At 35.1% G+C, this 8,132-nt stretch overlaps 1 long non-coding RNA gene across 4 annotated transcripts; it reads right to left on the minus strand.

Annotated features, from left to right (window-relative positions):
• Positions 1-816: 816 nt before the first annotated feature.
• On the minus strand, positions 817-7,395 carry LOC113276299. Of its 4 annotated transcripts, none has more exons than XR_003324254.1 (10): positions 7,071-7,395; positions 6,922-6,977; positions 6,104-6,366; positions 4,675-4,932; positions 3,948-4,546; positions 2,714-3,541; positions 2,152-2,483; positions 1,696-1,867; positions 1,504-1,559; positions 817-949 (listed from the first exon to the last, which is right to left on the minus strand). It is a non-coding gene; the product is annotated as an uncharacterized LOC113276299 (long non-coding RNA). The 4 variants fall into 4 exon arrangements; XR_003324251.1 differs by having other exon boundaries at positions 6,916-6,977; XR_003324252.1 differs by having other exon boundaries at positions 1,661-1,867; positions 6,916-6,977.
• Positions 7,396-8,132: the final 737 nt, after the last annotated feature.

Below are 8,132 nucleotides of genomic sequence, written 5' to 3' on the forward strand. Positions count from 1 at the left end.
ATGCTAGGCTAAAATAGAAAATGATTGTATTGCACGACTAGAGCCTAGCTATCAGTGAGAAAGCTGACATGCCCGTACTGGAAATATTTAAAGCCGCGCATCTGAGAAAAAGTAGACTGAAAATTCTTAGACTTGAGTGTAGAAATACAAGCAGATGCAGAATCTACATCAACCATAAAGCTGAAGAGCCAGCATCAGACAAACTAGAAAGGTGCATTGAGATGTATTTATATGGAGTGAGCATATTGCAGTACTGAGTGTGCATCTATGCCCACCTTCTAACTACACCTAATTTAGGATCTCAATTTGTAGTTTAAAAATTCAATTGCACCTATTTTGTTAATGAATATTATGCAGCGAGAATTCTTATCCACCTTAATGAAGATGCAAAATGATTGATACAGAAGTCCATCGAGAAAGGCTTCATGTGATGGTTCAGGAAGATGGTGCAGTAAGATGGTAACCACTCTGCAAAAGAGACTGAAGAAGAGAATGTAATTTAAGATTTACTGCAATTCATGTTTCTCGTTCACAACGGAGAAGAAAGGAATGCTTGAATTTCTTCTTCGATATAGTCTCTAAACTGAATTCAACTACTATCAACAAAACCAACCAAGCAGTCACTTACTACTTCAATTTCTAAAGCATGAAACAACATAATAGTCTGCAGAAAAAAGATCCAAGTTCCAAAACCCGTATAGTAACTACTTACAAGCCTACAAAACCTCTGCAGAAAGAGACCCAAGTTGCAAAATCAGTAGTAGTAACTACGTACAGCCACAAAACCTGTACAAGCTTCAGCGCTTGACCATTTATGGCGATCCAAGCAACATCAGAGAAGGAGAGCGTTCAGGAGTGCGGTATCAAGGTGGGGATTGAACTTCATAAGGTAACTTCGGAATCTCATCATACTCCAAAGAACAATTCAATAATGTACAGTGTAAGAATGCTGTCATGTGATAGGAAACCTAGATCAGACTTAAGATAGGTAAAGACTAACATAATCCTGACAGTAGAATTCATCTATTTACAGAACCAACAAAAGCTAAAACAGCATAAGAATGTATTGGTTTTAAGGGAACCTAAGTAAACAAGCATACCCGACTTTCTCAATTTGAAACAGATTAATATAAAACTGGCACAAGGTTAGGTGCAGAGAAGTATATTGAACCCAGGTTTCATCTTTCACATAGAACAACAATTCAATGCTATACAATATAAGAATGTTTCCGTGCCATGGGAACCTAAGTAGATAAGCATAGTTCACTTGGCCTTTTTCAAATTTCAAATAAAAATTTGAGATGGGCCAGATGGCCTACGTGTAGAGTCAAAAACTATGCTAACCCCAGATTTCATGTTTAGCCTGAAATGGTTGCAGGAATAAGAAGTTTTTACACAGACGTAAATCTCATTTTTTTCTACAATTTTGTTTGGAGGTTACATTCAAAATAAACATCTAATAAACTGGACAGGAGAAAGAAAAAAACAAAAACTAACACATACCTTTGGTGGTAACGAAGCTGAAACAATGCCTGGCTTAGACACTGGCACAGAGAAATCTGCATGATTACAAGTTCAAAATTCATAAAAAAAACTAAGCACACAACTAGAAAAGAAAAACTATTAGAGATACTTAGATAAGCTAGTAAGGATCAATTACCATCATCAAATACAAGTGTTTTAAGAAGCAACTACCTATCCATTTCAAAATTCTGTGATTTAATACATTTCTGATGATCGTGTAGGAACCGTTCTCCAGAAATGTCATTCAATTTCTTAGGATTTTTCTTCTTTAATTCCAAAGAGACAACTTCCTCCAGTTTGTAATGTCGCCCAGGGCTTTCCTATCTGAAACTTATACTTTCCCCTGCAAACAAACATTAGCAAATTGAGTAATTCTTCTATAAGGCCTTGTTTGGTAACAATTATGATTATAGAGAATCATAAATAGAAAAATGATTGTGACATAATCATTTTCATAATAAATTTTAACAAACACCTTTTTGGAGTAATTGATTTTTTTTAAATGATTAATATGAAAAATTGTTTGGTAAACATGTTTATGATTATCATTTTTATTTTAAATGGTACTGTGTCGTTAACAACTTAACAAAAGCTAGAAGGTGAGAATCAGAAGTCATCGTCATCCACCTCGGCAATATGCTTTGCAAGCTTCTGTTCTGTTGTTATCTCTCCCTTCCCTTTTCTGCGCTTCTTTTTTCTTTCTCATGTGATGTGAATTTGGAGAGATACGCAGCGCACCCACAGTCTCATTATGCATGTTGAGGCAGAAGACAATCCTCCAAGTTGAAAGCAGATTCCAGGTTCATTTGTGCAGTAAACATCCCCAGTCTCCAAGTTTAAAGCAGATTCCAGGTTCATTTGTGCAGCAAACATCCCCAGTCTCCTTTGATACCATCACCCATTTGCATGGTGTAAAATTACATCGACGTCACCATTTCGGATTGCCTTGGCAAATCTCTCTGCATCCGCCACAAGGTTCAGTGAGTCAACCTAAGCTTGTGACTAATATCAACAAGTGAAATGAGAAAATAAGAGATGCTTCTATTGCAAAGCCAGGTCCTGATGACATTATGTCGCAACCTCACAATCAGATTGGGAGTCATGTCTAAGCTGGAACTACTTGCAAACTTATCCGCAACATTCCTAAACAATTCCAAACCGCCTATACAAACAGAAGAATAGGCAATACCTCATTTAGTGCAAGTTTGAAGAGTCTCGCATTAATAAGCTCAAAGTATGGCCTCGAAACTGTTTCATGCATGGGTTTCTACAAGAAGACAGTTCTCTCTAGTATTTCCCCCTATAACAATCGAACTCTTGGAAGCCAAGGGCTCAACAGGAGCTTTACGAGCAGCTTGCAAGAGGCTCTCTTTCACATCAGTGTACTCCAACTCAAGTAAAAAAGGTAACTACACAAAGAAAGTACAGTTACATAACCTGACAACAAGTGCCTCACTTGACTAATCATTCTTCTACAGTAACTTACTAAGCGGACTACCTAAGCTCATGGGCAGAGTCAGGATTTTGCAAGAGGGGGTGCAAGAAAAAAATACACCCAAATAAACAGATTAATGAAAAATCAAAGAGACTAGTACTTAAACAACTGCTATAATTAAGGAGGGAACAAATAAGTAGTGCAGATACTAGAACCGAGTGTTGTATCTTGGGGTTGGTAAGGGCTAAAGCAGCAATAAGGGTTACAAAAGTAGCCTAGAAGATGTATGTTCACATGGTAGCGAGAGTTAATTCTAAAGCATGAATTGGTTTGACCGCAAATAGCAAAAGAAGATTTAAACCAAGTGACATGAGGTAATAGGAACTGAAAATAGAAAGAGTAAATTGAGAAATTTGGATAACGAATGAAGGTAACGAGAAATGCAAACCTTAGGCTGGTTGTTAATATTTCAAAACATTTTCTAGTGCAAAACCAAAACATTTTTCTCTACATTTACTAACTGTAGCCCAAGAGCAATATTCTGTTGTATATCCTCCAAGATGTGGTACCCATTCTCATAATCTAAACAAAGAGATAACGGTGATTAGGGATAGTGACCAAGAAAATGGTGATTAGAAAAACATGTAAATCAGAGAAATCAACAAAAAATTAAGAGGGGAAAGTGGCTTATGAATACGTAGATGGGAGAAATTAGGGGTTGCAAACATGTTTTTTCTTCTTTTTTGGCTTCAAATGTCAAGACTTATTCAAATCATCAAAGTTATCCTAATATTCAAATCATTTTTACATTAAACTACAGACATTCACAAACAGTAGTACCAGTTAGGCAAAGCACTTTCACAAATACATTAATGAACAGATGAAAAACATAAGACCTTCCCAACCCAACTTAGATACTGTTAAAACAAAGCTAATTCAAGTTAATAAAAGAAAAATCGAAACGAAAAAAAAAAAAACGGAAAGTTACCAAAATTTGAAGTCCTTCCACTTTTGAGTTTAGGGATTTGAAGAATCCAAACCAAAACAATCTACAGGGATTCGAGAGATATCAGAGGAAGAGACAGAAAGATCGATACGAGCGACATAGGATTTTAGTTTTCCCATTAGGGTTCACTCTTTTCTTCCGTCATGGTTTCACCGTCTCCCCTTTAGAAAAACTAGCAAAGACGCACGTGCGATGCACCTGCCGGCTTTTCGTTCTGATACAAAACTTATATAAAACATAAAGAGTGACAAACTAAACAACTTCTTTGCTAGTAGGCTTATTAGGTATCTGTCTTCATACAAAGATTTTATGATGAAAATGGAAACATAAACAGTTCTAATGAGAAAAATGATAAGGGACAGACTCCAGTTTTGTATAGAATGCTTTGGGATATTCAAAAGGAACTTTAATAAATTTCACTGCACTTGATATCAATCCAACAGTGGGGAACTGGATGCACTTCGCTATTTACCCAAAGGCTCGAGATGCCTAAACTGGAAGAGTTCATTTCTTAACATTCACAGCCTGTAGATCCCTGTTGTCGTCCTCCACTGGCAACATCAATGGTGTCAGGAAGGTACCTTTATTATCAAAACTATCAAATGTCAGGAAAGATTTAACTTTTGCACTATAATTAAGAGACTATTGAAATTTATCTAAGTATACGATTCTAGCAAAAGAACTGCAAAATACATTTTTACTAATTTACCTTTTACCTTCAATGCGATAAGCATTACTCAGTTTGATCAAGAAGCGCTAGTGTTTCGACTTCAGCTATCGAATCTCGTTTTACTTCATATGCAGCACGACCCCGCTGTAAGTGACAATCTCTTTGCTGTTGGGATTGCCTTGCATATGTAGCACGGCGTCGCTGTAAGTGAGCATCTCCTTGTTGTTGAGATTGCCTGTCGATAATTCTTGGACTTCGACGTGGATAGAAACCCAAAATCTTACCTTGTGAATCCATCTAAAAATTAAACCAAAGCAAAAAGAAAATTAAAATCTGTCATGAACAGGTGCGCAGAAGATTTTGCATAAAAAAATAAAACAAAAAAATAAAGTTCTGTAATATTCATTCAACAGTCTGTTGAAGATTTGTTGAGCTTCTAATAACATCCACTCTGAGCAATATTGCGGTTATTTCTGATTAAAAGCAATAGATGAACGACTGAAATTGAATTCTAATTAGAAACTCTAGTTGTCTGTTGTGAATAATATAAACCTCCAAACACAGTTTTAACTTGAATCACTTGTTCTATTTTTAGACAATGAACCTATAAGCTTAGATTGCCTTCATGCGCATCTCAATATCCAGATAACTTCTGTCATTAAATTTGGTTTTTTTTTTAAGAAATGGTTGGTGGACAAATTAAATAAGCAGACACTCTTCTTTGGTTATATTTGCAGCATATAACCTATGAGGGAAAGTCACATTTGTTAATGGATAAGCTTCAGTACAACTCAAATGATGACATATACATTCAGTATTATGAGTAAAATGTCACAGAGTTGCAACTAATGTATATACGAAACACATGCATACATCCAAACATGGTAAACATTCAAAACACAGGGTATATTAGCATGCAAACGTAAGCATCATTGAACAAGAGTTAGGTTATAATACATAATACAGAGTGTAAGCATTCATCACAATGTATAATGAAAAAGAGAATCCTCAAAGTTAAGAAACCACGATTTCAAATGTAAGCTTTGTTTGTTTTTTGTTTCCTTGAAAGTTAAATGTAAGCTTCATGGAAGACAAAATATATTTCCCTGTATAATGGCACAACATGTTGGTCATAATCGCTCCCATGATACCCTACATCATAGAATATGTAAGCTTTGATAGATAAGGGATATCTTGATAGTTCTTCACAAAAGTGGAGCATACAACTGCCAACACCGGCCTGGGTTGGAGTCGGCCTCAATTGGGTCATTACCAATGTGATTAGCAGCAGAACCCTAAAATCCAATCTTAAATATAGACCCCCTAACATGTGATTTGTGGGAATCAAAATGTGTGGCAATTCCTAGCCGAACATTCACATGATTTGAAGACAAAATATGACCCAAACTACTCAAAACATACTAATTTGCTAATAAGCAATGGATAAATATACACAGCTAAAACATACCAGAACTTGTTGATGCTTCATGCTCATTTTTTGTTGGATGTGTGTCTCGTGCTGCTGTTGGCATATGATAAGCGTTGAGTCGTTTTTGAAGAAGCTCTTGTCTTTCATTTTCCGTCATTGCTGCTCGTTTTGCCTTTTCAAAAATACGCCGATTGTTTTATCGAACATATCTTTGTTGTTATATTTTCTTCCCAGCATTCATGTCTTGCCGAGCTTGTATTCTAGGATCTAATCTAACTGCTATAATTCTTCGAACAGTTAGTCTGCAAAACCAAAATATTAATATTGAAAACTGAAGCTCAACAATTTTCAAAGATAAAGGTGTAAGAAATCCATTGAGGGGGGGAAAGATTATTAAAATGCTAATGTTATATACTACCTCTTTACAAACTGATTCCTACGTTGGCCGTTTTTCTAAAGGATAGTGCAAGGGAACTTCAACTCAACCAAATTGGGATATTACCTTTTTGCTAGTAGATTGATCTATTGATGGTGTTCCAACTTCCAAGCACATTACATTGTTTACTTAATGAATTTGGAATTTTGGCTTGTAATAAGAGTGGAGAAATACTGGTTCCTCAATGTCAGATTGAATAGGATATCAGCAACTGTAAACTTATCTATGAAATTGAGCTTTAAAAATGCTTTTTCTATTAGGAAAACTAAAAAAAGTTGAAGTTTACAAATAATGGTGTCAGGAATTTCTTAAAAAACTGTCAATCTAATTATTAAAATTAGTTAATCATCATTTAATGAAAACGCATCCAAAAATTAAAGGTTAAGTTTGATGAAAATCCATTGAAGTCACTAACCTGTACCTGCAATTCTGTTCTCTTGTCTTTGATCTCTTGTCTTTGATTTCTTTGATGTCGTTCTATGCGTGAAAACAAACAAACCCATTATTAATTGAACCCTAACGATCAAAAGATTAACCGAAAAGAAAATAGAAAGTAATAAGGATAAAAACCTAGCCATTCACGACTTCTAGAGATGAATACAGATGAATTAAGTTTTTTTCCTCAAACTTGATGGTTCAATCAAGTGAATTTGAAGCATAACCCTTAAATCAGGTGAATTAACTTGGAAAAGAGGAATTAAAGAGATTAGATCAGATATGGAAGGCGAGTGAATCAAGAGAGAGAGCTCAGTTCTGTACGAAAAAAAAGAGAAAAAGGAATTGGAAAGGAAGAAGCAGAGCGAGAGAGAAGACGGAGAACGGAGATTTAATCGCAAATATACGGTGAAGTTAAGGGTACTGTGATAAAAAAGGGGGGCACGGTCGAAAAGTCCCCCTTTTCTTTATTACAGGAAGATGAGAAGAAAAACGTGATTATGGTTTTGGTAAAATAAATGATTTTATAAATTCCCACAAACACCTTCCTCAAAATAATTCATTATTTATGAAAAATGCTCTTATCTATCTATCTATCTATTATATAAGAACTATGATTTTGGGCATACCAAAATCTTTCAAGGCATACTGAATGAAGACAAAAAAGGTTGTGAAATAACAAAATCAGATAATCCCTTAATCCAAATTTTTTTAATGGCAAATCTGCCCTTTACGTATTAGTGTTAATAATCTTGATTAGTGATTAAATATTTTGTTTAGTGATTAAAATAATTTTCAGAATTATAAGAGTTGTTTAGATGAAAAATTTGAGGAAAAAAAATCAAAGTTTTGGTTTGGTTAAGAAGGAGAGAAAGAGAAGGAGAAAGTGAGAAAATTCTAATTCTTGATTCAATGGAGGATGAGGAGGGTCATCATTCATCTAAAAAACCTAGGAAAATACATATCAACTACAACAATGATCCGGAAATGGCTGATTTCTTAGATTATGAGAATGATTTTACACCCACTCAAACTCAAACTCAAACACAAACTCAAGATGATGATTTTTATGAGCCAAATCCTGATGATGAAGACATTGATGAGGAACCCAATGCTTCTAATACACAGGTACACTTATATCCTATACTTAATCTCACTTCTATAGCTCTCAATTATCAAAAGTTAGGTTTTTTGAAT

The sequence above is a fragment of the Papaver somniferum genome, chromosome 4 (assembly GCF_003573695.1).
Source record: "Papaver somniferum cultivar HN1 chromosome 4, ASM357369v1, whole genome shotgun sequence".
Classification (NCBI taxonomy): domain Eukaryota; kingdom Viridiplantae; phylum Streptophyta; class Magnoliopsida; order Ranunculales; family Papaveraceae; genus Papaver; species Papaver somniferum.